This window comes from Pinus tabuliformis, chromosome 9, assembly GCF_031772625.1.
Source record: "Pinus tabuliformis cultivar Carrire ecotype Pingquan chromosome 9, CPIR1, whole genome shotgun sequence".
In the NCBI taxonomy this organism is placed as follows: Eukaryota; Viridiplantae; Streptophyta; class Pinopsida; order Pinales; family Pinaceae; genus Pinus; species Pinus tabuliformis.
The window spans coordinates 497,142,666-497,162,524 of record NC_142307.1 but is presented as its reverse complement, the minus strand read 5'-3'; the positions used below and the strand labels follow the sequence as shown (position 1 = coordinate 497,162,524).

Below are 19,859 nucleotides of genomic sequence, written 5' to 3'. Positions count from 1 at the left end.
GATCGCTTGGAGGTCAAGCGAATCACAGAGGCACGCAGAGGCCGAGAGAGAGCTCAGAGAAGCCAGAGCCACGAGCCAGAGCCAAGAGCCAGAGTGAGAGCGTAGAGCCAAAAAGATTGAGAGCTTCAGGGCCAGGGATAAGATGGTGTCTGAGCCCATTGTTTCTGTGAAGAAACAGTGGAGTTAAGTGAAGAGCTTGTAAAAATACTTATACCATAATCCCAGAGAGCCTAGTCAAGTTGACTAGAGCTCAAGGAGACGTAGCCCAAGAGTTTTGGGTGAACTCCAAATTAATATTGTTGTCCATGTGTTTGTTATTTGCTGCATTGTTTCCCTATTGTATGTTTTATATATCATTCTAAGTAATTGATTTACAGCACATAAACAGTTTTAAAAACAAACATAAGCATACACCTAGATTTTCAAACACTTATTAATTTCGCATTGGTTAATCATAAAGACTTGGGAATATTTAATATTTGGAAGTGGAAGAGGTTCTTGTGAGTTAGTCAAGAAGCCTAAGTGCCCCACTGTTCAGATCAATTTCTCTCAAGGACACTCTCATATACTAAAACCTCCCTCGGTTTTGTGACATATGTCCGGATTCAGGATATATGAGTTTGTCTTTGAACCCTATTTTTCCATAAATTTGGTGCCCTCTGCTGTGCAAACATATCAATCAACTCTATTTTGGAAGAAATTGAAAATTAGAGCTTCTAGAAGTTGTTTTAGTTGTTGGATAAGTGTTGATAAGTTAAAATCATGTAGTTTGTATTGTTAAACAAAGATGCAATGTTTTAGTTGATGTTTCTAAATTGCATTGCATCTAGACCATTCAATGTTTATGAAGTGAATTCGACCACCTAGAGTGGTAATTCAAATTCCTATTTGTATATAATGATGTAAAGACATGGAAAATGGGGTTGGTTGTTTAGATTGGAGAGGAAAGAAAATTGTGCATATTGTAATTTTTTTGAGTTTTAATGAAATTGGTGGATCAGAAGTACCTAGTTAAATCTCTTCAGAGATTCATGTGATTCAACTTGCTTATGTGACTGTTTCCTATTTTGTGTATGTTATATTTATTCCTATTATGTTTAAATTAAAAACTTGTTTCAAAATTCATCTATTTAATGGTGCTCTATTGCATTCATTTAAACATTCCATATATTTTTTCTGCCATAACCATTTTAAGATTCATCTATTGTTTGATGCCTTAAGATGGTTATCTACTTTCTTTATTCTTCTCACATATGAAATTATTAATTGGCATAAGGAAGTGTTTCTATCTTGCCTTTGAACAGATTTTCCCAATTCACTGAGCACCCACCACGTCATTGATCTCAATTTTTACTAACTCCATGCCCAATGGGTTTTTCTCTGCCCTGCCACCACACCTAGAAACTTTGTTATCTGCCAAAGATATAGCCATTGTTCTTCATTGAAACCAGTAGTTAGTGACTAAGTTGAAATAGAGAGGCCTCTCTATGGTTGGAAGGGCTAGTTTCCAATTCTGCACGTGGTTTGTGGTTACCTTTGGGTTTCTTTCTTACAGCCAAAAGAAATTACAAAGTGCTAACAAAGCTAAAATTGTAATTTAAGTAATTGCTATACAAAAGGTATATCAAACCTAGTGTGTCATCCTAGGGAGCCCCAATGCTATTTGTGAAGAAAAAATGGCACAGGTAGCTTACTAAAGCCACAGTAAGGCACAAGTATCATTTTCCTAGGATTAATGATTTGTTTGATCAGCTGAGAGGAGTTGTGATATCTTAGAAAATAGGCTCAAGGTCGGGGTATCACCAACTTCGAATTAAAGATGAAAATATCCACAAAACAACTTTTAGAACTATGTATGGACATTATGAATTTGTGGTCATGCCATTTGGGCTCACAGATGCTCTAGCCACATTTATGTGTCTAATGAACAATGTCCTTAGCCCATATTTAGACAAGTTTGTCTTGGTCTTCCTAGAAAATATCTTGGTGTACTCTAAAACCAAATAAGAGCATGACGAACATTTGAGAGCAGTGTTGCAATTGTTGAGAGAGAATAAGCTATGTGCCAAACTCAACAAATTTGATCTTCTCCAATCACAAGTTCAGTACTTGGGACATATTGTCTCCAAGAAAGGAGTGACAGTGGATCCTGAGAAGATCAAGGCCATTATGGAGTGGCCTACTCCTCGAAATGTTACAAAAGTTAGATCCTTCATGGGATTGGTTGGATATTACCAGAGGTCCATTCAATCAATTTGAAAGATTGGGCATTTGATCACAACCTTACAAAGGAAAGAAGTTAAATTCCAATGGACATCAGAGTGCGCAACCAGTTTTGAACAAATGGAACACCTACTCACACATGCACCAATATTGAGAATAGTCAATCCAAAAAAAGATTATGTGGGTTGCATAGATGCTTGTAAAGAGGGAATTGGTAGAATCCTAATGCAAGAAGAACACATGGTGGGTTATGAATCGAGAAAATTAAATGAGCATGAGAGAAATTATGTCACTCATGACTTGGGGCTTATAGCAATAGTGCATGCATTGAAAATGTGGTGGCACTACTTGCTTGGAAGGAAGGTTTTTTTAATCTTAGGCCATGGAGGGTTGAGATATTTATTTGACCAACCCAAGTTGAATGCAAGACAAGCTAAGTGGCATGCCATGATCAATGAATTTGATTTTGAAATAAAGTACATTAAAAGCAAATAGGACAAAGTAGCATATGCACTTAGCAGAAGTATGCAAGACACTCATGTGGCAACCATAAGTACTCATGAAGTTGATATCAAAGAGAGAATCAAAGAGGCATTACTTCAGGATGTTCATTATCAGCATGCGAAGGAACGCTTGCAGCAAGAGCTAAAATGATCATTGAGTAAGAATAACTCACTCACTAATGAAGATATGTTAAAATTCAAAGATAGATGGTATGTGCCTTGCACGGGCGACTTGAAGAAGCCCATCGTGGATGAATTTCATAAAATACCTTATTCAGGTCATCCTGGTTATTAGAAAATGATAACAACCATGAAGAAAATGTATTATTGGTTGGACATAAAAAGGGAAATTGTGGATCACATCACCAGGTGCTTGGAATGTTAGCAAGTTAAAGTGGAATGTAGGCACATAGCGGGATTTTTACAACCAATCCCCATTGATAAGTGGAAGTAAGAAGTTATCTCCATGGACTTCATCATAGGACTGCAAAAAAAATCTAAACAACATGATACTGTAATGGTGGTAGTGGACATGTTAAGAAAGATAGCTCATGTTATAGTTGTCAAGTCCACCCACAAGGCAATTGACATTGCTCATATTTTCATGAAAGAAATATTCCAACTGCATGGCATACCCAAGAAGATCATTTCATATCAAGATTCCAAATTTACTTCAAAGTTTTAAAGCATTGTTTGTGGGTTTGGAACAGAGTTAGCATTTAACACAGTGTATCATCCTCAAATGATGGACAAATTAAAAGAGAAAATAGAGTTCTAGAAGACATGTTAAGAATGTATGCCATGCATCATCCAAAGAGGTGGGAAGAATTCTTCCTACCCTTTGTCTAATTTTCCTACGCCAATGAGTAACCGGAGTCATTGAATATGAGTCCTTTTGAGGCTCTATATGGTAGATGTAGCACACCCATCATGTGGGGTGATCTAGAGAATAGGGTGGCACATGGACCTAATATGTTGAAGGAAATGGAGCAAGAGGTAGTTAATATCAAGCATAAATTAAAGGCAACCCAAGATAGGAAAAATATTTATGTATATTAGTAGAGAATGCACAAGGAATTCCAAGTGGGGGAGCATGTGTGCCTCTAAATCAAACCAAGAAATAGTTAACTAAGAATAATATCTTGTTCTAAATTGGCACCAATTTTTTGTGGATCATTTCATATTTTGAAAAGAGTAGGACCAGTTGCTTATAGATTACCCTTGCCACCCAAAGTGAAAGCACATGATGTATTTCAAATTTATTTTCTTAGAAACTATGTACATGAATCTAACCATATTACTAATTGGTCTGTGATACAGGTGGAATTCGATAATATCTTGTTCTAAATTGGCACCAATTTTTTGTGGATCATTTCATATTTTGAAAAGAGTAGGACCAGTTGCTTATAGATTACCCTTGCCACCCAAAGTGAAAGCACATGATGTATTTCAAATTTATTTTCTTAGAAACTATGTACATGAATCTAACCATATTACTAATTGGTCTGTGATACAGATGGAATTCGATAATATCTTGTTCTAAATTGGCACGAATTTTTTGTGGATCATTTCATATTTTGAAAAGAGTAGGACCAGTTGCTTATAGATTACCCTTGCCACCCAAAGCGAAAGCACATGATGTATTTCAAATTTATTTTCTTAGAAACTATGTACATGAATCTAACCATATTACTAATTGGTCTGTGATACAGGTGGAATTCGAGGGAGAATTCAACTAGAACCATGGTGCATTCTAGACCAGATGCAAATCACACTCTGGAAACGAGTGATAGAGCAGGCCAAGGTGCAATGGAAGCACTTTGGACTAGATGAAGCCACCTAGGAAATGGCTAATTAGATGAGGGTATCTTACCCATTTTTTTTATTGTGTAAATAATGTAAATATTTGTGTATATATATGAAGCTCATGAACGTGTTTTGTGTTATGTTTATAGAACATTGACGACAAAGTTCCTTTAAGGGGGTGGGTTCTGTAACAAACTTTTTTACTACCCCCATGAAAATGTCAACATGTATATTTCTTAATGCAAATAAATGTAAAATTACAAATATGATTGAGCTAGAATAGTGGACATGTATTTAGATATCTAAGGGGGAAGTTACTTGTGTTGTCTTGTGCCCAAAACCATACCCACTTCATTTATTTTCCCCCATCTATCTCCCTGCTGAATTAATGGTTTGCTTAGAAGACATTGAAGTTGTGTATAGGTGTTTGAAGTGAAGGACGAGGCTTGTGCAACTTCCATTCTTATGGGAAATGTTGGAAGAAAATCCAACACACAAAGAAAATACGCGGAGTGGAAGTAGAGACGAAATAATCAAAAAAGAAAACACGGATGTGTGGGAGCATTCAGAGAGGGTGCATAGAGTGCAGAGGAGACATTGAAGGGGAGGAGCTACAAGGAAGTGAAACATGGAAGATAACAGAATGCTATGAGCCAATTCCCTATAATGGGACATTGTTCCTTGTAAATTCGGTGTGGCTAGTGCTTGATTATCAGTGTGGATGGGCTAGTGAAGACTTAGTGGATACATTGACTCACTTAGTGCTTGTTGAGTAAGTTGATAAAATTCTAAGTGCTTACTAGAGAGATGATAAATCACTTAGAGCTTGTTGAATGGGTTGATAAACCATTGGGATGCTTGTTGGAAGGCTAATAAACGACTTGGAAAGCTAATACATTCTTATGCTTGTTGAAAAGGGTTGATAAAATACTAAGTGATTTCCTTGGAGGTTGATAACCACTTAGTGCTTATTAAGTAAGCCAATAACCACCTAGATAGTGGGATATGGACTCCTATTATGCTTTCCTTGAAAATCTAGCTGATAAACCACACTTAGAGTGAGATCATTATCCTCGACTGAGTAGAATTTCACTAAGCCTTGGATGAATCCCTATGATTGATTTTAGAGAGGCGGAAGAGTCATTTGAGTGCTTAATGCATGAGGCAATTGATAAACGACTTGGGCACTGCATTCCCTCTCTTGTCTCGTTGCCTTGATATCGGTGTGAAATTTCCCTTGTGCATTTAAGTCAGACTCTAAATTTGGCTTGGGGAGCGGTCAATTGAAATAAAGGTTGTCGTGTAGTTGGCTTGAAGTCGGATGGAGATTTGAAGTCCCTCCCTTAGTTAACAATATTCAAATTAGTTAGATAAGTGGACTTACTCATGTATATATTTGTGTCATGGATGATTAATAATGTCTAATGTGTGATATGAAAGTGTGTGTGGATTAACACTAGCATGAAGAAATTTTGATATTCATGTATGTTGATGATGAATGCTTGTTTATATGTTCTCATGGTTATGTTGGTTTCATAGGAACTTTGTGTTGTTTCCATTGCAATAAGTTACAGAGTTAGTTACATGAATAAGCATGGTTTTCTTGGTGATGTTTTTCACTGATTTTATGCATAATTGGAATATGAATATGCATGATCATGTTTGGTTATTCTAGACTATGATGTGCAGTAATATGCTATGATTGATTTGTAGATCTATGTGATCTTTGCCTAACTGTTGATCAGGGCTCTCTAAATGAGTTTATCAGTAGGCTAGTATGGTTTGAGTAGATTGGTGCAATTCCTTTGTTAAGCTAGGAATGTTGTGTGAATTGGTGACGGGTCCTTGTCCCTTTATTATCTCTGAAACTTTTTCTTTCTTGCATTTGGAGATGCTTTCCCTCGATATAGAAAACCGTTCACCATTGGAGACCTATTGGCCTCAATCCTTATGCCTTAATATTAGAGAACTCAAGAGTGGGTAGTCACCCCCTTGGTTCATACGTTGGTAAAAGTGTGACTTCATGTCTTTTGAGGGACCACAACCACTAGTCTCTCCAAGTAGATTTGAATTGAGTAGTCAAAAGGAGTTGGGGCCATGATTATGTGCACGTGGGGAGGACCCAACAGGTTCATTTCCTTGCATGTTGTTGAAAAGAGTAGAGGTCGCGATTATGTGTGTGCATGGATGACCCACCAGGTTCTTTTCCCTGCGGGTTCTGGAAAGGAGTCGTGGTCGTGATGACGTGTACGCAGGGACGACCCATCATGTTCTTTTCCCTATGGATTGTGGAAGGAGTTAGGGTCATGATGACATTTACGTGGGAAGGGCCCATCGAGTTCTTTTCCCTACAGTTGTGGCAGGAGTCGAGGTCATGATGTCATGTGTGCAAGGAGCACCCACCGGGTCCTTTTCCCTGCAAATTATTGGAAGGAGTCAAGGCCATGACGACATGTACGTAAGAGGGACCTATTAAGTTATTTTTCATATAAGTTGTTGGATGGAGCCGCAAACACAATGACATGGTTAGGAATATGGCTTATAATGAAGAATAATCGCAAAACATGATGGGGCCGAGTTGGTGGAACCCACAAACATAACTCCATGTTGCGAGCAATGATAGGAGTAGAGGGTGTTTGCATGGAAGCCACATAGGAACCTTGAGAGGTGCAAGACTATTAGGGATTGCATGCTCAGGGTCCATGTGGATTGCATGTGGGTACCAAAAGGAGGTACGTTGTTGAAGTGGTGTTATCTGGTTGGTCAAGCTTCAAATGGGCATAAGTTTTGATCCAGGATTAAGATTTAGATAAAATTTATATTATCGGAAAGCTCTCAATAAGATGAATATGATCGTAATATCATAAGTTAATTTCTCTAACTTTGGAATAGAAGTATTTTTCTAAACCCATCTTCATAACAGGTCATGGCTTTCGGGTTAATTATAAAATAACACTTCCCACAACCCGAAAAAGTTCAAGGGTGTGGGAGGGAGCATTATAACAAGTTCTCATGATTTCTATGAGAGAGATCAGTGAGTGAGTCCTTAGCCTTTAATATTCTTCAGAACATAAGTATGTTGTTTATGTTCTGAGTGACACAGATATGTAAACCAATTGAGATGTCTACTCTTGTGATTCAGATGTCGATAAAGAGTTCTCGTGATTTGATTTTCCCTTATCATGTGTGTAGCAATTTCCTTATTTACTTCAGGAACTGATGTTATTGAGTTGGTTACATAATATTCACTTGGAATTTTTATCAGCTAAACTGAAACATCTTAATATGTTTTTACTTTAATTAGTTTGTCATCTTCTTGAGTTGTGATATTGACTGGATCCATATTGGTTCATTTTTCTTCAACTTGGATTGCTACGTTTTAAGACTTTGATGCTTCTTTCGTGATAAGTTCTTCAAGTTTGTTTTGCAATGATTTCTTATCATTTTTAAGTTTCTTAATTTGATGAGTAGACTTTGATTATGATTTCTGATATATAAGGGTTATTCAGATTTTGATTCAACTTCATTTTGATGCTCAAGCTTCTCATTTTTTAAATCTTTGAGTTGTTCTAAAAACTTTTGATTAAAGTTTTTAAAACACCTTTTATCTTCTCTCTTCCCTGATAGATTCTCGTTAAATTTCATCTTGAGACATTCATTTTCTTCTTCTAATTTTTCCTTTGTATCTTTGGAATTCTTGACCTTCGCAAGTAATTTTTTAATATGGACACTTATATGTGAAATTTCTCTATTGTTTTCTATCGATACTCCATGGAATAGATCTTCGAGATATTTATATTTATTTTTTGATGCCTTGTTTTTGGACTGAAGTTCTGTGAGTTCTTGCTTTAATATTTTAATTTGTGTTTGTTTATTATCTTGGTATTCTTCCATGGTAAACAATCTCCAACATGTTTAGACAAAATGTTGTGTGATTTTTAAAAATGGACAAATACTCAAATTTTGTTTCATAAAACATACACCTGATCCAAAACGTAGAATTAATTAATTCATTTTTTGTCAGTAATTGACACCATTTTGTTTTGTTAATAATTTTGTCAAATAATACTTTGTTTGTAAAACTTATTTATATTCTTCTTCTTTAAAATATAATAAATCTTTTTTAATAAAATTAAATAATTATCCTTTTTACACTATAAGATGATTAATAAAATTAAATAAAATTATATAATTATCCTTTTTACAATATGAATGGAGTATAATAATATATTCCTCTTATTGTTTTCTAAATAAATTTTCATATCTTATAACTCTTCAATTAATAATGTATTGCTTTATTGTTTTTTCTAAATAACTTTCCAACATTTTATGAAATAATTGATTTTCCTTTTATTTCTCCTACAGCCACTTACAACTCTTTTATAATGTGATTAGTATAGATACAGATACGTTGGTAACTTTTTGAAGAAAAAAACAACAGAAATCCTTTTGACAAATTGACTAGTATCGTCACAACAATACGAACAACTCTCTCTTAAATGGCGACTACATGTATGGATTGTACAACATACACGGAAAGATGTGGTGATTCTATTTTCTTAAATCAATTTTTTTTCAAGTAAAAACGCACTGAATTCGTAACTGTGGATGCTCGGACAACCAGCAGTGTTTGTTGTTCATTAAGGTGTGATCAGACTGTACTGGCGTTAGCTTTGAGAAGATAGTATTAGAGGTTGATTTTTTAGTTTCAGCAGTGTTTGTTGTTCATTAAGGTGTGATCAGACTGTACTGGCGTTAACTTTGAGAAGATAGTATTAGAGGTTGATTTTTTAGTTTCTTTTTATCTGTGGAATTTTGCTCTATTTTACGATTAAGTAACTTTTTTATTTTTGAATAGTGGTTTTCGTGTAATCTAATAAACAAGGTTGTATAGCTAGGGTTATTTGCCACTTAGTTTAATAAAATATTTTAATAAAAGATCTTTGTCGACTCGTTTCAAACCAACCAGTGTGGTTCATTGTCAGGGTAAGTTGAAGAAACAGATCCAGCTATGCATGTTAAATAGTCTGAGCAGAGCCCCCAACAACGATCTTGACCAACGACTAATTTTGACTTTGGGACCAGAGTCAAAAAGTCATTTTTATAATATAGTTATATTCAGTGACCATTCCTTTAAAATATATAAAAGAACATTTATATAAATAAAATAATTTAATAGGTGCTAATGTTAATAGTTACTTAAAAGGTTTAATAATTAAAATTATAAGTTATAAGAAATATTATAATAACAATATACATAGGGTATTTTTTAGGACAATAGTTAGTTAGAATTAGAATGAGAAAATAAGTTAAAAAATAAATAAACAAATAAATAAATATAAATAAAAAATAGGAAAAAATAAAATAAATGAACGTAGCTAGTAAAGGTAAAAGTTAGTTTAAAAATTAAATAAAAATAAAAGTAAAAATAAAATAAATGAATAATTAGATAAAAATAATAAATAAATAATTATACCTGAAAGAAAAAGAAAAAATAAATTTAAATAATAAATTATTTATATATATATATATATATATATATATATAATAGAAAGAACGACACAAAAAATAAAAAAGAGAGGGCAGGAAAAAAACCAATAAAAACCACAGAGCAAAACGGATAAACCTTAGGAGGAAGGAAGGCTCCAGGGGGAACACAGAAAGCTAGCACAAAGATAATAAGGGGGAGGGGGAGGGGCAGGGGGAGGGGGAGGGAGGAGAAAGACTAAGACGACAGGGCAGGGATCCAACAGCTACTGATTTTCCAGCCGTCATCTCTATTGAGATTGTTAGACCTTCTTTCAATCTCAATAGCTTCCTTGAATTTACGATGATGGAATTGAGCAACTTTGGCAACAACCTTGGCCTCCTCTATACAAACCTGATGCTTGGTCTTTTCCACATGCTCTGCTAACATTGAAGACTTGGTTCTCCCATATCTTAGGTCAGCTGCATGTTCGTTGATCCTCTGATGGATGGAGCGCCCTGTTTCCCCGATATAGGGGGTTCCACAAGAACAAGGGATCAAGTAGACACCCTTCATGTCCTTAGGGTCAACTGGATCTTTCACTGATCGGAGGGATTTACGAATGGTGTTGAGGGGCCTAAAGGTTGAGGGGATATCATACCTCTTAAGGATCTGAGCAATTTTTGTCTGTGGTTCCTTGAACATAGGGAAGATGGACACCTAGTCGGCGCTCCTTCGGTTCTTTATTAATTAACGCATTTTTAGAGGCTTTAAGGAAAGCCTTCTAACCTAGGCGCCTACTGTAGCCATTTTGGTGGTCCGACCTACCTTCTAGCTAAGTTCCTTGCCCTGAAACTTAAGCCCCTGGTTGGCCGCACTGAGCCCTTCATGAAAGACTCTGCATCCTTCATTAAGGAGCTTAAGGATATTAAACTTGACCCTGATGACATTCTTGTCAGCTTTGATGTGGTCTCCCTTTATACTTGCATCCCTATAAAGGAGGCCTTGGAAGTGATCTATCGCCTAATAGATCCCGATACCGCGCATCTGGTTGAGATCTGTCTCACTTCCACTTTATTCTGTTTCGAGGGTGAGTTCTTTGAACAGACTTGTGGTGTTGCCATGGGTTCCCCCCTTCCCCTTATTGTTGCGAATCTCTTTATGGAAGATTTCGAAGCCAAAGCTTTAGCCTCGGCTCGTCTCCTTCCCAAGCTTTGGAGAAGGTATGTAGATGACACTAATGTCATCTGGTCCCATGGCCAAGAGGAGCTAGATCGCTTCTTCAATCACCTCAACTGTCAGTCCTCTGCCATTAAGTTCACCATGGAAAAAGAGGTCAATGGTTGCCTCCCTTTCCTGGATATTCTTATTTCTAAGAATATGGATGGCTCGCTCTCCCACTCAGTATTCCGGAAGAAAACGCATACTGAGCAATATCTTCATGCCGATTCCCATCATTTCCCTGCTCAAAAGATGGGTGTTCTTAACACCCTTGCTACTCGTGCCCGGAGGATTTTTGATAATAAGAGCTTTGATAAGGATAGATCCCATCTCCTTAATGTCTTTGTGGAGAATGGCTACAGTAGGCGCCTAGGTCAGAAGGCTTTCCTTAAAGCCTCTAAAAATGCGTTAATTAATAAAGAACCGAAGGAGCGCCGACTAGGTGTCCATCTTCCCTATGTTCAAGGAACCACAGACAAAATTGCTCGGATCCTTAAGAGGTATGATATCCCCTCAACCTTTAGGCCCCTCAACACCATTCGTAAATCCCTCCGATCGGTGAAAGATCCAGTTGACCCTAAGGACATGAAGGGTGTCTACTTGATCCCTTGTTCTTGTGGAACCCCCTATATCGGGGAAACAGGGCGCTCCATCCATCAAAGGATTAGCGAACATGCAGTTGACCTAAGACATGGGAGAACCAAGTCTTCAGCGTTAGCAGAGCATGTGGAAAAGACCAAGCATTAGGTTTGTATAGAGGAGGCCAAGGTTGTTGCCAAAGTTGCTCAATTCCATCATCGTAAATTCAGGGAAGCTATTGAGATTGAAAGAAGGCCTAACAATCTCAATAGAGATGACGGCTGAAAAATCAATAGCTGTTGGATCCCTGCCCTGTCGTCTTAGTCTTTCTCCTTCCTGCCCGCCCCCCTCCCTTCCCCCTTATTATCTTTGTGCTAGCTTTCTGTGTTCCCCCTGGAGCCTTCCTTCCTCCCAGGGTTTATCCGTTTTGCTCTGTGGTTTTTATTGGTCTTTTTCCTGTCCCTCTCCTTTTTATTTTTTGTGTCGTTCTTTCTATTATATATATATATATTTGGTATAATTATTTATTTATTATTTTTATCTAATTATTCATTTATTTAATTTTTCAACTAACTTTTACCTTTACTAGCCACGTTCTTAATTATATTTATCTAGTTTCAGTTTTATATTTTTATTATTTATTTATTTATTTTATTTTCTTATTTTTAGTTTAATTCATTAACTTTTTTTTTTAATCTAATTATTCATTTACTTTTTTTTAATTAATTTTTTAAAGTAACTTTTACCTTTATTAGCTATGTGCTTTATTATAGTTTTATATATTTTTATTTTTTATTTATTTTATTTTATTTATTTATTTGTTTTTCCTCTTTTATTTTTATTTATTTTTTTATTACTTTTGGCTTTTCAACAAACTTTTACCTTTACTAGCTACGTTCATTTATTTTATTTTTTCCTATTTTTTATTTATATTTATTTGTTTCTTTATTTATTTTTTAACTTATTTTCTCGTTCTAATTCTAACTAACTATTATCCCAAAAATACCCTATGTATATTGTTATTATAATATTTCTTATAACTTATAATTTTAATTATTAAACCTTTTAACTAACTATTAACATTAGCACCTATTCAATTATTTTATTTATAGAAATGTTTTTTTAATATATTTTAAAGGAATGGTCACCGAATATAACTATATTATAAAAATGACTTTTTGACTCTGGTCCCAAAGTCAAAATTAGCTGTTGGGGGCTCTGCTCAGACTATTTAACATGCATAGCTGGATCTGTTTCTTCAACTTGTCCTAATAATGAACCACACTAGTTGGTTCGAAACGCGTGGACAAAGGTCTTTCCTCATGTGATTTACGCTGAAGTTCTTCTTACAAGTGAATAATTATTTATTTAATATTGAATCATGGAAATTTTTTTATATAATGCTCACATTATAGTACACTTGTGTCATTAGAGTATAGATTGATATAATGAGAGTTGTACAAATTGTACACATGTTGTTTTTACATTTTTTTTCAAATTTATATTTTTTAAATTATTTTTTTTAAATTAAAAAATAAAACCCATAAAAATTATCTATTCAATATTTTACACTAATGAAAAAATGGAATTTTTTTAATTTAGTTACAAACCATTCATGTTTATGGTAGATAGTAATTAATATATAACATTATTTTTCAAATTATTTATATTTATTGTACATAGTAATTAGTGATATAATACATAGTGATTAATAATAGAGTACACAAAAGTCAATTATTTCCATTATTACACAATAAGAGGGGAGACATTTTAACCAATCATTATTGAGATAAATAGAAATGAATTTTATTTAAAAATGATAAATTTAATTTCGTAATGTTAAACTTTGGATAAATTTTAAATTTTTTTAGTCAAATAAAAACTAATAGCAAGTCAATGAAAAATTGAGGACGTTATATCTTGTTAGCAGCAGGTATAATAATGTAGTAGCGGCGATGTTGGATAAGGTGGCAAGGCAGGGCGTTTCCACTACAAGATGGGAAGCAATGCCCATGGTGGTAGGGTGGGGAATCACTTAGTTGTGGCATGCGGAACAGGCTCTTGGTGGTCGCCGACTCTTGGTGGTTGCGGCGACGATGACCCGGTCAACTGGGTTTGGTTTTTTATTGTTTTGTTTTTTAATTATAATTTTATTATATATATTATAGTTTATTTTTTTCCTCTATATTAATTTTGAATTTTTTTAATATATATATATTCCTTTTTGTTAGTGGTTAAAGGCCTAACAGCGAAATGGAAAACCTCCAAAAACTTTTCTAGCTAAAAAGTCTCAATCAAATGACAATGAACGCGACAGAGAGTTGATGGCCAAAGGTCGGATCAGATTAGCTTTGATACAAATGTTACGAACAGAGTTCGTATACCCAGTGGAATATTCAAAATATATAGAATACAAGAATGTCCATCATAGGACGAGTAACATATTTATATAAGAAATGTTGAATGTACAAAAAAAATCGATGATATGATGTGGTTACAAATGAGGGTCCACTTATATACCTAGGCAGGTGCCCCTTCATAAGCGACATGTGTCCCTTACGATATGTCTCTTCAATAACTAATTATTATCTAATTAATTATTATTGTGATTATTATTATTTTTATTATTTTTATAAATTAAATTCAAAACAATGTGGCTTTCCAAAAAGGAAATTCAAGGTTTTCCCCTTATGTTTTAGGCCATAAATAAATTTGTGGATGAAACACTTTGCACAAGTTACTATAGAAATTCGAGGATCTAAAAGGATTTGACCATGGCCCCTAGTTATATGGTTGAGAAAGGTCTATGACTGGCAGTTGTTTGGAATGAGGGACTTACTGGTATCAAGCATATGGGCATATTGCCATGTAACGGACATCGGTGTATTGAGATATTAAAACCACAAAGGAACAAATAAAGTGAGTTATTGGAAATTTCCAATATGTTGAAGGTTGACATGACAATCACGTAGAAGATGTAGACCAGTGCGGGAGTGGCATTTGATCAAGGGTCATTAGATGTCATCCACGTGGGTTATACGAATAACGATGTGGCCTTAAGGGATGAATATTCAAATGGACATAACTTTGTCCCTGAAGCTCAAAATGAGATAAAATTTATATCGTTGGAATGCTCTTGAAGAGCTGAAGGTGTTAGCAGTTTCATGAATATAATTTGAGGTGATGGAAGAAAGAGAAAAATTGATAACGACAATAAAGTATTGAGTGTGTTATAACAAGTTTTATGGTTAAATCCCATGGGAACTGCATGCATGTGATGTAAGTGAGTTGATGAGTCTGTCTAGGAAAGATAGGTCAAAGGCTATGAAACAAAATCCTAGGAACAAAGCCGCAATAGTGACAATGGAACCATATGACAAGCCTTGATCACCATCAGTAATGACATGAAAGTTATGTGTTATGGTAGAGCAAGCCAAAGGGATGTCTTGGTTGTAAGAGTCTAAGTCCTTTTGATATTTTTATGTAAAAAATCCTTTGGTTAAGACGATCATCCAAGGGATTGTGTTGTAGAGAGGGATATTACCTAAGCCTAAAGGGTGAGTGATTGCAAAGAAGAGACTTGGATGAGATTGATATGAAAAATTATGTCATTTGCTAACAATGTAATAACTATGCTACAAATCCTTGTATGGACATGAAAATGAGGGAAGCCAACAAAAAGGGTATATGAAATTAATCTGTATTGATGAGTTATTTGATTGAGACAATATTATGAGATTGTCAATTTCCCTAAAAATATCTAAGGGGAAGGTATTGTAATTATTATTAGTAGTTATGAGAGGAGTGGGGTAGTGGTACCAAACAACGTGAATTTATGGGCTATGCACCCTCTATTTTGGGTATTTATGGCCACCCATGTATTACCATCAAAAGTGAGAAACCAATGAAAAGAGGAGAAAGAGAAAACACATGGGGAAACTCATGGAAAGAAAACACAAATTAGAGTAGAGAGACTAGAGGAGGCTCTCATGTGAATCAAAAGAAAACCCTATGTGATCCTTGTTCACCTGAATTCTATGAGCGAAGTCAAGGAGTGAGTCTTAACATGAGCTAGAGGGCGAACTAGAACATTGAAGAAATTTTCCATGTTTTGCAGAAAACGTCAGAGGGAACCACCAAGGGACTCATGACTGAGCGAAGGGATCCTTTCGTGCTATGTGGGCTCAAAATGAACCATCAACTGAGAAACTACTGCAAATCATGCACCAATGCACTAAAGGCACACCAAGGGACACTTGACTGGGTGAAAGGCTCTCCTTGTGTAGTGCAATGTTGGAAATTCAAGGCATTTGTAGATTTATGTTGATTCTTCTTACTTGATAATTACTTGTGATTTTTATTGGAATTTTATTTAAAATAAAATCACTTCTTCATCAAGCAATTATAAAAAAGCATCAAGATCACAAACACAAAGAACACAAGATATAGGCTCCACATTAGGGCAAAACCCCACAACTGGAGAAAAAATCCACTTCTTATAGAATCAAATCAAAGTGAGACCTTCAAGACCCAAGACCAAGACCAATATCCCCACAATCACTAGGCCAACCCTTCATTTAATCCATCAAATGTCATTATTATGTATGCAAGAGAAACTCAGAAAACAAGTTCATCATTCCTTCATCAGTTTGCGGGAGACTTGAATTAGATCACAAGAAGAGTTTGCCTTCCATCACAGAAAATTCAGATCTATAACTTCACTTATCTACCGCCAAGGTCCGCAAATCACATGTCCAAATGAGGAACACGCTCACCAATTTATAGTTGTTTGTGTGTCCTGAATTGTCACATCCTTTAAGTAGGATGCCTTGGCCATCTAAAGGGCTAACTTGATCTTGGGTATTAATTTGACATTTTTAATCATAAACAAAATTATTTTTCAATGTCGTCCGCATGGGGTAGCTCAAGTGGCAATGGCCGTGGAAATGAAGTCTCACCGAACCGGAGATCTTGGGTTCGATTCTTGTGCTACCCTCCCTAGAAATGGGGTGAATAACGGACATGTAAAAACTCGAAAATGATAAGGTCCCACCTAAGCTTACAAAAAAAAAAAAAAAAAATTCAATGTCCAAATGGGACTTGACTCTTTCTCAAACATTATTTTGACTCATTAAATCCTAAGAGCATGAAACTCGTGCTTAAATAATAATAACAATAATTATTTTATATAAAATACAAATTGATACAAGTACAAAGATAAATATGAAGACTGAACCTAGTTGTTTTTCCAACACTCTCTCTTAACTAGGGAGGTATTCATAATGAATCAACATGTCTATCTCAAGTTGAAGAGTTTTCATGAGAAGGGATACAGATTGATAAGCATCAATGATCATCATAGCCAATATTGTCACATTACCAAGGCCTTGATAGGTACACTATCTCTCACAAGGTCAAAGAACAACGTTGGGAGGCATTCCATGGGACACCACAATGCCTCACAGAGGTACATACTCCACCTAGGATACTTGGTGTATGTCCTCCACTAGACCATTTCCCTCAAGGAAATGTTCGTCCACTAGACCATTCTTTATCGAAGTCCATGTACTTGACTTAGGATCTCCATCCTAATCCATCACAATGCATGACTCAAGAATGTCCATCTAAGATGCTTATCCAATCCACCATTCTCTTTATCCATGTCCATGTACCTGAATCAAGATATCAATCCTAATCTATCACAGTACCTGACACAAGGAGAACCATGCTTATTCAATTCATCATTCTCCCTATTTTTTATGCATGCACTAGACTTGCAATGGTTAGTCATGGTCTAGTACATGACACGGGGATAACCAATGTTCAACCTTACTCCATTTCAACCCGAGAGGATAAATCCATGCTCACTCCCTCTCAAACTGGGAGAATTCATCAACAAGCCTCAACTTATGTCAGAAGTACACATACTTCCCTTACATTAGCTACCTATGATTGTTGTAGTTTCCTCAACCAACCCTCTTATTACAGAATTTTCTCATCTTACAACTTCTTGAACTAGGGCTCCAAATCCACCTCCTAACAATCTATGATCCTATACTTGAGGTCTTCACCAACTGCATCCTGAATTATGTCCAACAATACTTCCTGCACTGCATTGTTTCCTACCTTAAAGGTAGTCCATCACACAGTTCCTTCAATTGATTGATTACAATACAAGGTTAGCCAATCTATTACTTTTCAAGTTTGTTTACCTTTCCAATCAATCTTTATTAGATAGTGCAGCTCTATGGTCTCAAATGAATCTACCTTGTAGTTTTTATTCTCATGTTTCCAAAATCGTCAACTCGAAAGGTCTTCACCAAAGTTGCCCTCTAGCATTGATATGGCTCCTCCAACATAATTTCTCTTAGGGACTTCTAGACCTTCCCTCCTATCAATGATTTGTACCATTAAATAATTGAACTAGGGTTACAAGAATCTACCCACTAACCATCTCCTTACTTCTCATAAGATGACAAAACCTAGGGCTTCTTTCAATGACCCACATAACACTGAATGACCTCATGCATACAATGTACTTTGGGTTTTGTCAATCTACCTTCTTAACAAACGAAGGCTTGAAACATGATCAATATATTAGGAAACAACATATTGTTGTTCAAACTTCTAAGAACATACATCTTTACATCACCTTCAGTACTTCATGACATCCATACAATCAAAACCAATTCACCTTACCTCTGTCCATACTTGAAAGTATTTTTGTCACCTCACTTGTATCTAATTTCCCACAGATAATGCATAATGTTCCTAAAAAACAAGGATGATTCCAACTCATGTAGGGTTCTCAACCCTCTCCACTTGTACATAAAAATTTCACCAAGTTTCCAGGGCAAACTTTTACAGTTGAATTAGGTTGACTGTCCACGTACCAAAGTATCCCTAATCTAGGGCATAAAACTGTTGTCCATAAATCGTTGGAACAACTCTCCACCCAAATTTAAATCAACATGAAGAAACAAATCAACATACCTTTTTTAGATGATTGATCCATCTTCTTAAGGACATGGTTATTGGCATAAACTTTGAGGTTTTCATCGCTCTGTTAGGGCACTTGTACATCCACATATCAGCCCTAATCACAACGAGAACAAACTCACAAAACAATGACAAATCCTCACTTTAAGGCCTTTATGTGCATCTCCAGAAGTATTGTAGCCTTTAATCCACAGTTCCATCACATACACAAGACCATTGTCCTACACCTACATAGGCATTGGACCATTATAAAAACCCATAAATACAAATTATGCTTACATGTGGAGAATTTTGTTTACATATAGAGAATTTTGTCACAAAAATGTGCCCAGAAATACTCATTTTGTTGTCAGTTCTTATCTTCTCGGTCTCAATTTAGAAAGAACTTGAACTACTACCAGACCTTGGAGGAGATGTCGCACACCATTGATGTAGCACGTATCATAGTCAAGTATCAAGGTCACATATGCCACAAAGCGAATCATACCACATATTACCATGATGCCATAGAGTATAGTGTAAATTGTAGTGATGCTACTATACTGAGATCAATGAGCCAATACGAGCTCCAAATGCAAGAGATAGATCATGATCCATAGAAATTTGATGTCACAAACTTTAGAAATAACCATATGAACCACACATTGTAATGTCACCCAAAACTTGTTCTGGAAATACTTCGTGAGTTCATATCTCATAATATTTTGAGTTCTAGACTTACTAGGTATGATGCCATTGTTATACCAATTGTTATGTATAAAGGAGCATATTAGTGAGCTAAAGAAGCATATCTATTGTATATGTTTAATGGATATAGCAAGCCTCATACGAATCACATAACTCAGATGTCATAGATCAAGACCATGTAATATGAGTGGGCCTTTTAAAACGAGTTGTTTGTTCTTATGTGAGCCATACGATAATACAAGAAGTTACACAAAGTGTGATATGTGATGCCATCAAACAATGTGACAATAATTTGAATGATACCATAAAGTGTGCACACTTTTATCCAATTTAAGCCACCTTGTAGTGAACCACTTAAACGATCCATATGCTAG

At 35.5% G+C, this 19,859-nt stretch overlaps 1 long non-coding RNA gene across 2 annotated transcripts in view; it reads left to right on the top strand.

Annotated features, from left to right (window-relative positions):
- LOC149149382 (uncharacterized) overlaps positions 1 to 19,859 on the top strand; it is a 68,647-nt gene that overhangs the window by 28,677 nt on the left and 20,111 nt on the right. The window contains exon 4 of one of the 2 annotated variants that reach the window (XR_016262593.1): positions 4,439 to 4,672. The exons of the other annotated variant lie outside the window; for it this stretch is intronic. This is a non-coding gene — a long non-coding RNA (uncharacterized LOC149149382). Of the gene's footprint in view, positions 1 to 4,438; positions 4,673 to 19,859 lie in introns of those variants that run through there. 2 annotated transcript variants of the gene reach the window in all.